Source organism: Apteryx rowi, unplaced genomic scaffold, assembly GCF_003343035.1.
Source record: "Apteryx rowi isolate R43461 unplaced genomic scaffold, aptRow1 scaffold_15, whole genome shotgun sequence".
Lineage (NCBI taxonomy): Eukaryota > Metazoa > Chordata > Aves > Apterygiformes > Apterygidae > Apteryx > Apteryx rowi.
In genome coordinates, this window is record NW_020447752.1 from 2,876,406 (window position 1) to 2,891,495 (window position 15,090).

Genomic DNA, 15,090 nt, shown 5'->3' on the forward strand with positions numbered 1-15,090 from the left:
AGTTGGGCCAGAGTATGATCTGGCCCACATGTTTGTGTAAAGGAATAAAACCCCCACTTAAACCCCCACATCTCTTTTCACTGTACGTGCAATTTGAAGTCTAGATATACAGGACACCAGCTCATCTGAATCAACCTAAGCCTGGGACACTGTCACTGACTACAAATTACAACCTCCTAGAAGCAATGGGGAAGGAAAAGAAAGAGAATTGGATCCCCTTGCACCATAATTCTTCACATAGATGCTCCTGGGGATGGTTCAGCAATGCACTATCATTTACTGTGTCCTTGTGACAAAATATTGACTTCCATGGCATTAATTGTGACAATAAGCAATGAAGGACTGGGTTCAATAGAATATGGTTTATTTTATAAAACTTACTACAGTGTGCTTTAAAAAACCCTTATGCATTGTCAGAAACATACTGCTGTGCTCAAAGAACAAAACTGAATTCTCACTATTAAAACCTGCAATAATTTTAGTCATTCCTGTCCCTCTGTGGCTTGCATATAAAATATAGCTTCACTTGTATTAAAAACAGAGGAATATTTTTGTGTATCTAATACTGCTTGTTGTTAATCTTATTACAGTGACTAGAAATACTCTATCTTTCCTCAAATGTGCTAAGCTACCAGGATGAGTTGCCGAGCTCTCTTTATTCCTGTTGACTCATGAGATGATCAGCACTTAGCTAGGCTTTACACCTGCTTATCTCAATTCAAACAATAGCTATCAAAGTCTCAACTAGCTGTTCAGAGAGGAACCTATGTCAGTTTTGTAGATACRGCAACACTATATGGTTGGTTAGTATTACCATGTAGAGGTAGTATCGGATCGTTTTAGAAACAGGTGTTTTTTTCATATGGTCCATTCCATCCCCTCCTTTTTTAAGCAGTTCATGACTCCTCACGCTACTCTACACTGCACTGAGTCGTCTTGATCGTGCCAACAGAACTACGAGGCACAGCTATAGTCAAGCAGCCCCACTGAGCGTGACTGCTCCTAGCTGCAAGCGCTGAGCCTGCCATACCGAAGTCTCACCTTTTTCTTCACTTGTTAATTTTAGTTCCTGCTGGTCTTCCCTGTACTTACAGAATCAGGAATACTGCCATACAGTTTTCCTTAGGTCAATGCACCTTCATGTAGTTTACTGCAATTTGGTTACATTTATTGATGCTGCCACCACCGCCATTGCCAATTTCAGTTCTCTGCAATGGTTCAGAGAGAACATGTTGAGTTTTTCATCCACAAATCAGTGAGACTACTCACTTTGTGAGAGCTGGCAATGTATAAAATTAAACAGGTCACTAAGTCTTTGCAGGGCTGATAGAGTTATAGAAGCTTTTGTCTAAAAGAAAACCACATCATTATTCAGGCATTATAAATGACATCACTTTTAGGGTGAAAGGAAAGTAACCATTTCACAGGGCACTCTGTATGACAAGGAGTGAAAATTTGGCTGAGGGCTCTAAAGCTAGCCTCTRCCTCGAGGGAAGGTGTTATGGAATCTGTAAAATCTATATAAAACCAGCAGGACCTTAGTTTAATAAGGTCTCATCCAAATGACTTGCACACTACACTGCATGGAATTCAATTTCCGTACCTCTGAAAGATGAAGGACAAGTTGATCCTGCCAGGGATTTGAATTTATGGCTTCATGGCCTCCAAATGTGAAATGTATATCATTAAGTAAGACTGCCCAATGGCTAGATAATATCACATGGTTATCTGAGCTATTATCAAATAAAAAGGAGTTTGGAATGCAATCATAAAAAGGAGGAAAAGACTGGATAATTAGCACTATATATTGCATACACACTTTACAGCATGGAGCAGACACAGGCATTTAACTGAAAAAAGGAAGAGAATTTTGGCAGAGTAGCTTAAAAAAAAAAGAATAAGAAAGGGAGAAAATCTGCTCAGTGATGGAAAAGGGTTGAAAATTATGACTCATTCCTATTAGCAATTGTCCTGTGTGCCTAGAAGTCACTTCTGGAAATATGAACTCTCTATAATAGTCTGTGGCTATCAATGTAAGGCCAGATGGAAAGCTGTTGTAAACGACACTGTAACTTCCCAGGGATGTTGCCAATGCGCAGCAGGTAAGGATACAGCCCACTGTCGGCTTTTCTCTTGTGAGAAACATGTTCAAGCGCTTCCATCTCTCACAGGTGAAATTCAGCAGACCAATCCTCATTAAAAGTGAGCAACGCTCATTAAAGTAGGCCAGCTATACTGGGTGGGTAGATCCAAAACTGTTATTCCTCCACTGTAAACCCTGGATTATACTCTATTCATGTGCAATGAAACCAGACGACTTCTCATAGCTTTCGCCCACCATGTAAGCCAAGCAGAAAACAATTACTGCTCTTCACAGAGTGTGGTAGCTTTCTCTTCCAGGCTAATTAAGTGGAGAGTATTTGCTGGGATTTGGTGCCTCAGTTTAAAATGGGAGGCTGGAACTGAGTAGGGTATCTTTGCAATTTCCACAGCAGACCATTTTTCTGCATGTAATCCATTACTGTAAATCCGAACAATAATTTAGAACAGTGATAATCCTCCATAGCATTGACCCTGAAGATCTTTACAGCAACACAAATGAGATCAAAGGACAAATGAAAGTCTCTTAATCCCTCTAAGTGTGAGTTCAACCTAATCCTACATTTCTGTATTTTAATTCTCCCTAAATCTGTTTTTAACTTTGCTTAACATTCATTATCCTTTTTCATGCCCTAATTTTACCAAAAAAAAAAAAAAAAGAAAGAAAAACACAAGCCTAGTAGTATATTCAAACATTTCTCCACAGAGATGGTGTATTTCCTATGAAACACTAGTTTCTCTTGCCAGCTATTGGAGTGGGAAGTAGGTGGAGGGGAGAAATGGATGTAGAAAATGCAGTGGGGGATTAAGACTGATGAATGAGGTACAGAAAGACTCCTTGGTGTTAGCTATGACAGTCTTTTATATGCACAATCTCTAAATAATAACTCTGAAAACATTTTAAAATAACAGCATCAGGGAGAGTGATTTCCTTTTACAAAAGAATTTACCTTGAACTGAAAAAAATGCATTTATCAGGAGAGGACTGCGTAGTTTAATGGGCAGAAAGAAGATATGTATTTATCATTCGTGACCTTGATTTTTCAAACATATTATTTTATCAGTGTCAGAGATTTGTTACTTCTACCATGTGACTGCCTCTAAGAGCTTGTCAGGCACATTATTTAAATGACTTTATAATAGTGTTTAGCACAGGCCTGATGAAAGTTTGTTGAGCCAGTGGCAATACCCCTTCTGACTTCAGTGGCTTTGCAATATGATCTATCTGTTCCACACGAAACTCCACAGGGATCAAAGAATGAAATTGAACACAAAGGTAATATTTAAGGGACACATGCATCAAAACTTCAGAGGCAACTACAACGGCAGCATAGTTAGAAGCCATATGAGACACTTGCAGAGTTTGGGCCTGCATAGTTGCTGAGTATCCACTGCAACTGTGATATTTTTTTCTTCAGAAGGGTAAAGGAGTTAATTGCATGCTTCTAATTGAGCAGAGAATAAAGCATTTGTACGGATCAGGCTGACATCTTTTGTAAAACTTGCCTTTTACTTAGTAACATTTTCAAATTGAGGAATAAGAATATCAGGAGAGCCAGGCATGAGCATATCGAACTAGACCATTCCTGCTGAGACATTGCTACTGAGTGAACAATTCAAAAGAGAGTGGGATGTCTGAAGCATTCAGTCCTTTTAAGGACTCATTTTGTGAGCACTATTTGCTCCAGAAGTAGGAAGATGTATGTATGCAGGTAGAAAAGTGTTTTTTTCAATTTTGAGGTAAGTATCCTTCTATTTTTTTTTCCTATACTAACATGCTGATTCCAACCTCTCATTACAAACAACGTACAAGGAACAGACTGGAGAAAAAACAACAAAAAACCCCTCAAGCAACAAGCCTGTCTATGGGAAAACATAAAAAGATATACTTAAGTTGATTGGTTCCGTCAGCTGAGGTCGATGGCTGGTGAGCTTCCACTCTCCAGTGAAGGCACTATAAACAAAATCAGTTTGGGTCTCCCCACTTTCTGTGTTACGTCCTGCTCAGCTGAACTAAGAAAATATTGTTGATCTTACATCACCATAGGCAAACAGTAAAATACCATATTCCTGTCATAAAAGATTTTGCTGTGTTTCCAAGGGCTGCATGAGCAATCATGCCCTTCTTTGTAAAAGACCTACCAGCCATTCTGCTATTCATGGATAGAAAAATAATCCCACTGTGACTTGTTCAAGAGCACAGATTTGGCCTGTTCAACATTACCTGAGTTTACCACCTTGTTTATGTGTGATTTTGTGATTGTTAAGTGGCCACGCACACTGTATTGATATGCATGTATATCACATCAATATATTGAGATGCACATATAACATATATAAAATTCAGCATGTGTGTATGCACATATGAGTGTGTACGCAGTCTGACATTTAGTTGCTAATTTTTCCTGAAGAAAATGTTAGCATTTCTTCCTATTAGGCATATTATATGGAATCAAATCATTCAAGAAGTAGAAAGTATCATTCATTACTTTAACCCACATATGTAATGTGGCATGGAAGTGAGGAATTGTATCTTTCCCCAGAATATTACATTTCACAAAGCTCTCATCAGGACTCTCATATGGAAAACTTCAAGGGTTTTCCCTCTTGTTGAAAAAACAGAGAATAAATATAATACATTCAACTGTATTACAAAAAGATTATTTAAATTAATGATGGGTTGGGCAATACATGGCAATTAAGTATCATGATTCTAACACAACCTTTACTTTTGAACAGCTCTAAACAATTGAGTGCTGGAAAACCGGATCAAGAAGGCGGCTGTTTCTATACCAGCTTTTTTCCCTGAAGCTGTCCACTAAGCATCTGCTGTTAGATACAATAAAAGCTAGGCTACTGGGCTAGATGATTTGGTCTAGCTTGGGAAACTTCATTCTACCACGGACAGGCTGACTAGGACATGTACCCACAACATGGGAAAATTCAGGATCAATTTTCTGCTCACATTTGTTTCAAACAGAGAGCTGAAACTGAGCCACCTCACACAGAAGTGAGCATCCTGGCAGAGTGTCTTTTAATGGAGATGTATGTGYAGGGAAGGAAGAAACTTCTTGCTGCATGAAAAATCCACCATGGATTTTACAGATTCTTCAAATAAACATTTAATGAAAAATGTGCATTCCTAGAAGATTTTTTAAAAAACCAAAAGCATTGTTTTCTGACAAAAATGATTTTGTTAAAGAATTCCTAGTTAGTTCTAACAACCATGTAATTAAGATTTTATCAGAGCATCCAACAGAGGAAGTTRAGCGGCAGAAGAGAAAACAGTTTTAGCTTTAAAGATCATCAGCATCAGAAACATTACATCAGGTCCATTCCACAGGGAAAATCCACTATAAAGAAGTAGCATTACTGAAGGCACCTGGCATTATTTCACCACAATTAGCTATCCCTTCCATCTTGCTAACCTCATGTCATAGAAGATCTCATAGGTTCTGACTATCTCATTAATGAGATCCTATATAAATTTTTAAATGCAACAATCACACAATGATATTTTGAAGCCATGCCAACACTTTTATGCTATCCAGATTTGTGTATTTTGGGATAGTGAAGGCTTTTCCCATTAAGCATTACTCTCTGCTAATGTGTAGTTAATAACATAATGGAAAAGCTTTTAAACTGCTCTGAGGATTAAACTGCTCATAGTTGTTTAACTGCTTGATTTCCTAATGGATATAGTGTAGGATTTAATATTCTGCTCATTTACATTACTTACTAGAAGAAAAGAGAGAGACCTTTAACTGCTTGTACTAAAAACAATAGTAAATCATGCTTAAGTTGATTGATTTCTGCACATATATTAACACAGTTTAATGAAAGACACAATGTCTTCATAATACAAGCCATCATGTTCAACTACAACTGAATACTTACATGATTTCTTTTACTTAGACTGGAAGAACAGTATCCCTATGGTTTGACTGAATTTGACTTAGAGTTGGAGTCACTCCCTTGTACGCAGTATGGTGCTGGGTTAAAATAAAACTCCATTCTTTCCATAATTAATGGAGCTATACTGATTTACATTACCATTGTACTAGCCTTATATATCTGATATCATTCTTGGAAATCCTTGTTCAAATCGGTCCAGAGACAAATTTTAAGGATTAGATTATACTCCCTATATTCACACTGAGAAATACTTTAGTCCCAAATAGTCTCATTGAGATGGATGTTGGCTGACAGCAATAGAAGGAACTGTACGTACCACACAGGAACCTCTTGAACATGTTCCCTTTCATTTCAGTCCTGCCTTAGCTCTCTCCCATAGTTATTCCAGTAACAACAGTATTATGGACTGACACTTGGATGGCGAATTTATGACACGGGTTAACATATCAGTATATAACCCCAGATTGAAACATCCCCACTCATTTCCAGTTCGAGTGTAAAAGTTAACTGAGCCCAGATCTCCACATGCAAATGGCTATTTCATGAACACTACCTCAGAGTCAAATATTCATCTATGTAAGTACCTCTGTCRGTTTGACATAAAGCTTGTGCCTGCGTAACACTGTCTCCTCAAACGAGAGCATTCTGCATTAAGGGTAACATTTTCTTTTTATCAAAAATGCCAGTGGACTAAGACTTTTTTTTTCCCACAGGAAATAATTACTTATGAAGTTTGTAGTTAACACATTCCCCCCAAAATAAAGAAACATTTCAGCATTACTGACATTCAATTTCTTATTTTTGGTTCAATATGTCTTTGTTTTGAAATGTAAATAAAGCTTTACAAGTGCTCCAAATTTGAATTAAGAGTTCGGATGCATCCAAACTGAATTTTTGCATATCTAATTTTACCTTTAAAAGTTAAGACTTAAACTTTTATCCAAACACTGATTCTGTGCAGTAATTTGTAGACTCAGTTGCACAAGTCCCTACGGAAGGTTACCATAAAGACCTTAGCAGGTATACAGCACAGGTGTATTGTAATGCTGACTAACTTCCTGCAGGCCTGATTACTCTGGCACCATATGTTAAATAGTGCCTCACTCCTCAAGAGGTCCCACTGATATTCATTGGGACTATCCAGGGATCAAGGGATCAGACACAGACTTCTAATGGACATAGACAGCAAAGATCTCAAGAAATGTTCTCCTAAGATGAGCCACCATAAGTTCAAGGGCTGAGGGGGAATCACAAAGAACTGGTATTCCAAGAGCTGCTCTCCCTTATGGATATAGCTGCATTTAGAACCTTAGAATAGTTACCCCAGTATCATTTACTGAGGATGGTATGAAAAATTACTGTCATGAGTGCTAAAATAATCATAAGAGAATAAAATATACTATATTCATTTTTGCTTCACCTTCACAAAGCCAGAGATGGTTTCCTCCTTTCTTACTTGTAACACACCTACCTCCTATTTAATTGTGTTAATTACTTCTCATTCTGCCTTTCATAAAAATATAAGAAAAAAGCAAGCACTCAAGCATTTCATTTCGTCTTGTGACACATTCACAGCCTAATCTGCACAATGGAAGGGACTCCATAGGATACAATCACTTGTGTAGACTCCCAGTTTACGTTAGCAAGTGTGCTATTCCACAAAAGACTTCAAAGGTGAAACTCCTCATTTTCAAAGCCTGCCTGGAAGACACAATCAATTCCTCACACAACATAACTCAATCCAAAACTGATTTTATTGTTTTCTGAACCACTGTTTTTATTCTGTAAATAAGTTTCTGAGGCTTTCCAGACTGATGTTTCATGCTTTCAGAGCATCAGCATGGGCAATAGAATAACAATGGACAATGCAAGATTGTCTGGTTGGCATTATTTTATCTTATTTTCATCACAGGTATGTCTGTGGATGTTGAAAGAAAATGTCTGACGGCACAGTTAAATGCTCTGACAGAGTCAGCTCAGGGCTGGACACATTCGGGAAATGAAGCATGCTTATTAGCATGGCAGCCCCTACCCAACCTGAGTAATAGAGAAAAAGATACCACCCTGTCTCAGATGAGGGCACATGACTTTTAATGTATCTCTGGCTTGAGTTTGATCATGGCACAGTCTTTTAGAAGATCTTGAGCAGAATGAACAGTAGTAGCTGTTCTATTTAGGAAGCACTGTGAGTTTTTGCATAGCAAAAATGCCTAAGTTGGCAGTGTTTATTAAAATGAACTTATTAAAATGCTGGTATTGATCTGTCATTTCATGTTACAGAACAACAGTGGTTTCGCTGATGACACTGTTCCTCCAAGGCAACTCAGATGASCAAATAGGATATGACAATTTGGCGGCATCACCTCTTTGAAAGCATTGCCCAAAATAGACTTTTTTGACCCTCATAGTTACACTATGGCACTGCTCTGTCCAGACAGACCTGTTTGTAATCTTCAGCACTGCAGGCAGCGGGAGGCATAACAAGGTCAAGCAAGGGTCTATTTCTTGTGTCCCTCAGAAAAAGATGGAAAAGAAGAAGAAAAAAAAAGACTTGTGTGGTATGGTGTCTTCTGGTCAAAAGGATTACAGAAGACCAATTAAAAAGCAACATTGCAAGGATTTGTTATGGACAACTATAGGATCAGAACTTTAATGCTACGGCTTGAAAGGGGAAACTCACTCATATAACCTGAAATAAACTCTACTCTAACAAGCTCCAATGAAGGGATAATGGATTTATTTCCAAAATGATGCCATTTAAAAGTCATACCTTTTGATAGTCAGAGACACCAGGCTGGGCATCAGGAATCAAAGCATAAGTCCTGAGGAGACTGAAACCATAGATTTCATCAGGGCCTCATTTCTACCAAAGTAGGGAGTACCAAGAAGAGCCAGGTATCACAGGCAGTGCTAAGCCAGGCCTTAATTCAAGAAAACATAAGCACAAGACAAGAAGTTTGGAGGGGAGAGGGAGCATGAAAGGTATAAGAAAAAGAAAGTTTGAGTTTGGCGTAAGTTCCATCACTCTACTTTTTTAAACATCACACTGAGACACCAACAAAGAACTGATTGAAGGATGACTGTGACAGACCTATCAATAATACCTTTCCTCAGCTGAGAGAACAAGGTATGYAAAAGGAAAAATAGATCACATACAGTCACAAGATTCAGCATGTACAATTAYTCACTTGTACAAATGTAACTGTAGTATTCAGTCTCAGGATTTTTATTGTATGCAGTCTCTCCATAAAGCGCACCACAAACTCTATTAGCTACTCCAGGCCACATATCTGGTTTAGAAAAGGATATTTCTGTTGTCTGAATGGAAGTGGCAATGCAACATTACAATCACACACCAAGCACTCTCATTAGCTGAATGCCTAATACAAATGGAGTTAACTGTAAGAACTGACATTTCAAAGAAGTCTGTCAGGTAAACAAAATCAGCAAAGGTCAGAGAAACATCAAGGAGATTTAAATAGAATACACCTTATTTTCTTTGGCTGCTAATAAATCTCCTTCATTCTTTTCTGATTAAGCAAGATCCTCTAAGATGACTGATCAGGAATTTAAAAAATAAAGAAACTAAAAACAAGGAAAACCATTACCTGAGAAGTATTTCAGTGTGAAACTTTCAAGCACGAAATGAGCTATTCAATTTGATAGTAATACAGAATCCAGAGACCCAGATGTACGCTACCTTCCTCCTTGCCTTGGCCTCCTTTGAAAGATGAGCCAGGTGTGCAGCCAGAGAGAAGGTTGTGGTGTACTCCATCCCATCTCAAGATTTCAATAACACTGGAAACAGGATACAGTGCAAATCCAGAGCACCTTGCCCTGCCAGAAGAAGACAGCCAGGATGCATGCATGTGGAGCGAGGTATGCCACAGAGGACATTAGATCCACAGAGTAAACAGCCCACAGTGACCAAGATAAATTCAAAGAGATCCATGAGCTAAYGGTTGCTTCTCTATCAAGCTGGAGAGCTGGGTTTGGGAGTTGGTACTGCGGAAAACTGATTTGGTAGATTTGTCTTCCAATGATTAACATTATCCTGAGTTTCCTTAGCATGCAGTAGAACAGCGAGGAAGAACAGTTGACTCTTAAGGATCTCCTGTGAGWTTTTAACAATACCTTTCTGTCTTTGACAGCCACCAGCAGCTTCCAGTTTGGTTTGACTGAAACTACCAGCTCTACACTTTGACATCTGAAAGTCAAATTTATGCAAATTAGTCCTTGCCTTCAGTAACATTTGTGTAGTTCTACTGCCATYAAATAATTTGGGTCCTACTGCAGCCCTTATAGCTCTCAGTGGCTATGCATTGCTTTGAGCAAGCCACTACATTTGTTTAACAATTCTGTTGATTATGCACAATGCTGGTGATTCTTTTCATGAACTGAATACAGCTTGTTCTGCCAAAGGGTAAGAAAATGAATGTATCTATCAAGAGTAAAATATATTTTTTTTTAAATCAAGAAATAAGGTATATATGTGAGTTAAGYGAATCAAGCCTTTAAAATGATACATACATGATTTAGTTTTAACAGTGGACCAAGAGAACAAAACTTCTAAATACAGCTGAATAYGTTCCCCCTAAAGTCACAGAAGGGAAGAGCAAAGCAGATCTTAAAYCCAGTGAATGAACTAATGAAATAGTATAAACAATTCCATTTGAGCCTGAAGTTAATTACAGCACAGTAACTGTCAAAAGATTCATCTGAAGCACTTGCTGCCTAAATTGAAGGTTGGGCATCCAAATTGAAATGTCACTTTTATTAGTCTCTGACACTCAGGGAAATAGCCTCTTCTCTTCCTGTAGCCTATGCCCTTTAACTCCTATTAGTGCTAATGGAGTTATGCACATACATCACRTGAACACTCTACACCTTTGTAACACCCATAATGTCACATTAGATAACGTGTTTTATGGCAGTATGGTATGAAACATTCCAATATGACATGCTTGACAGCATCCTCTAAAGTAACTACTGGCCACTGCTACTTGTTTTAAACTGGCCTGTATTCTCAGGTATGAAGTTGGATCTTCATATCTAGGATAACTCAGTTGACTTGATTACATCTGACTTGAGTCAGTTCATTCAATGGAGTTACACTGGATATACACAATGCCAGATCTGGTGTCAGGGAGCAGCATGAGCAGGGCTGCTCCATGTAGGGGAACAAGCCAGAAGCTGTGGGTGACAATAAAACAGGCAATGTCCTCATCAACCAGGGTGCAGTCCCACAGGATCTGAGCAGGATGGGCAGAGCTGGGAGTTGATAACATGGTCTGTCCACAGCTCCGGACAAGGCAAGGTTATGAATTAGATCCGTGGTCCATTCAGGGAGTCCAGCTAGGAACAGCAGGAGATAGAGCCAGAGACAAGACTGGAGACAAAACTACAACATAGGTCATGGTTCCATCTAGGAAACAAGGCCAGAGAGGGGACTGGAAGAAGGAACACCTACAACATAGCTTAAGCAAGGATTGAAGGTCCAGGCCTGAGTTTAAATAGAGTTCCTGGGCCATGGGCAGAGGGTGTGGATAGAGGTCCAAGGTGAGGCTGCTCAGGGGAAGTAAAGCCATATAGGTATTAGAGTGCACTCAGTACCCTGACATCTGGGGCCCAATCCAGTCTTTAAACATACACTGCAAAGAGACTTAAATAGATCCCAAAACTAAAGGGATTATATGTCAAACTTTGCCTAAATTATGGATATTATTTTAGAATGTTTGCCAGCTTCCCTAAAGATAATCTACTGTCTTGTTCTCTGCCCAGATCCATGCCTGGGATGCTGTCTGTACCAGCTGTTTTTGGCATGGACTGTATAACCTCCAAGCAACCTCAGGTGTGGTATACAATTAGATTATCTGCCTAGGCACACTTGTCTATCCAATTTTAATATAATTATCATCATAACCCTCTGCTGAAGCCTAGAAATGTTATCATTCCCATTTTACAGATGGGGAGTTCAGGCTCAGAGAATTAGCTGAAATGCCCACAGTCATTTAGGAAGTCTGTGGCAGAGCAGAGACTACAAAACTAGTGTTATATATGGCCCGAATATGGAACCGGCCTTCTTTTGGGAAAAAGAATTTGGTCTATCTTGCAAACCTTTCATGCCCCACTGTTACTCATGTTTTAGTGCAATAGCGTGTAAGACAGGAAGTCTGTGGCTTTTTTTAATTGATAGGCAACTGAGAAGTATAGATCAAAAAATGCTTTTTGGATTGTCCCATTTATGTTTACTTGCTAGAGAAACTGCAATATATTTACTTTTTCCTCTATTATTTGGATTTCGGACTCAACCCACTCACTTTTTTATAAACTTGAAGTTTAGGATATAAGAAATAAATAATTACAGAAATTAAAGTGCTATCAATAATCATTAACAACAGGAAAAGGCTGATCCAAAGAGCATTCTGGCTTCAGCCAGCTTTTCTGTTCCTATCCATGATGAGGAACTCCCTCTGAAAGGACAATACTGGAGAGCGGTCACCAGATGCACTTTTTGGAATAACTTTTATAGGGAAGGGTAGCAACAGAAATAAGAAGCATTACAAAACACACAAGTCTCTGAATTGTCCAGAGAGGTATATAGGTGACTGAAACACTCCTTCTGTGATGGTATTAACTCTAGTTCACTCCTTCTCCCCACAAAATAAATAAATCTCGTGGGAGCTCAGACAAATATTTCAGATGGCAGGGAGCAGTGGTGACACCATTTGTATATTGCCACTGACAGCAGTGTAGCAGAGCATCTCCATTTCCTGTTTTTTCTGTAGGTTTTATCATTTTATTAAGGAAAATAATGATAAGTAAGCTTCAAAGGTGATAAAGTATACTCAGCCTACATCATTCTCTATTTCATTTTTTCACCCTTGCCCTATTTCAAACAGTTTAACAAGTAAAGCTGACTGTCCTGAATTAACAAAAATTATATCTAAAATAAGGCCTTGCTTTCTCTATTTCTAAATTAACTTTTCTTCACTCCTCTCCTGCCAAAAGCTCCACTGTTCTCATCTGCAACATGAAAACCTAAAGGCTGCTTGTTTGCAATACACAAGCAGAGCTTGGATAGTGAGAGATAGAGCTGCTATTTTAAAACACCCAAACATGTAAGGGTTCAAATAAAATTAAAACAAGATCCAGCCACTCCTAGTCTTCATTTTTTTACTATACCTAATGAGACTTAGCAAAAACATAGCTGAAAGGAAATCTGGATAGAAACAGAGTGCAAGTAGCCCACACCAGCTTTACTGGTTTGTTACAATTTCTAGTTGTGTGAGATAATATTTGATAAATGTAAAGCATGTTTTGTGCACAAAAACAATGTGCTTTATATTTCATATTGCACTTAAGAACATCATTGCCTTCAGCATTGTCTTACATGTTAGAAACAGATCTGTTAATTAAATTGGATTATGACAATCTTCAGGTGAAGGCTAGTGGTATAAAACTCCAATATACTCTTTGGGGCAGGGGGATTCTGTCTTTGTGTTTGTTCAGATGCCTGGATACTATCATGCTAGAAATACAAAACGATTATAGCATTTGCTCCATGCCTAGTTTAAAGCTCTTGTTTTGTATGGTCTGTTACTCACTCAGGTTGGGGAAACCTGAGGTTGTTTCTGGGTGACCTGAATCAATTCTTTTCTCTCTAGTTGAGCAATCTGAAAGACCAACATCTATTCTGTCAGTCAGTACAGACTATTTGACCTTTGGCTGTATACAMGCAGGATGCCACATCTCAGAAACCCAAGTCCACTGAGAGGGATTATAACAAAAACCACAATGATGCTGGCTTTTGTTAAGCACTGTGCCTTTTGTTACAATCCCAAAATGCTTTACATTATTGATCCAGCATTCCTGGCAGCAATCTATCAATAGGAAATTGAGTTGAATCTTTTCAGCTGAAAAGAAGGGTGACTAATTACCTGACATCTTCAGATATCTCTTGTACTGAATTAATTCTTGCACTTAGATACCATGTTTTATTAATGCTGGGATCCAATCTACTATAAAGGTGGTATGAATTAAGAGAGAAAACATTTACCATCGATTGCAATATCAGCTCTGTGGTGCATCTTAGATAACGGCAAAAGTAACCTGGTAAACAGTGCAGAGTTCCAACCAGTAAGCAGCTCTACGTGCTATGCCCTGTTGTAGCATTTACCTTAGTTATCTCAGTTCTCTTGTTCAGAGAACAGATGGCAATGAAAACTGATTTCAAGTAGTTATGTATAATCCYTGCTAAGTGGTTGTCAGAATTTACTGCAGTTGCTATGTACTGTAGATACACCAAATGGTAATTTTCTAAAGAATTTTTAAAATGCCATTGTAGAACACTTTCGCCTCTGCAGCAGTTTGAAATGAAGAACACTCCAGCATGATCAGATAGGTCACTACGAAATAAGAATGGAAGACAGCCACTCACGGAGCACTGAGGTTTCATTATTTTCAGGACAGAAGTGGGAAGTGGAAAGGATTTTTTATGTATTACAAAACAACCTCCCTTTAAGACAGGGGTCACTGGGTGAGACACGCTTATCCCTGTTTCCAGCTGGCTTGAAAACTGGTCTCACCTACTTGGATTGCAAATCTGTTTCGTAGGCAAGTGTTAATATGTAATGCAACCATATTGCTACCCCTAAACCTGCAGAATGCACTGCAGGTAACAGAATATCTTTAAAGCTACACAACAGGAAAACAACAACAATCATTCTCATTCTTGGCACAATATCAGTGCGCTATTTAGACTTCTCTAAAGCACATACTCTGCTCTGTAAATGGGAATTACACTGGCAAATGCCACTATGTTCAGGGGTTGTGATTTCTCTCTGTGGTATCTTCTCTGCTGGAGAATGCATGTATATGTCACTGACCTCTAGAGACTGGAGGAAGAACCACCCGGTGGTGTGTGCCCTTACACCACCAGTAGAAATTCACATGAAACTCAAGTGCCTTGACTCTGGAGCAAGATGGGGTGGGGGAAGGAGGCACAAATAGCTCCATTTCTGTGGGTGATACTGCAAGAGTTACATTATGAACACGCCTACCTGTTAGATGTTC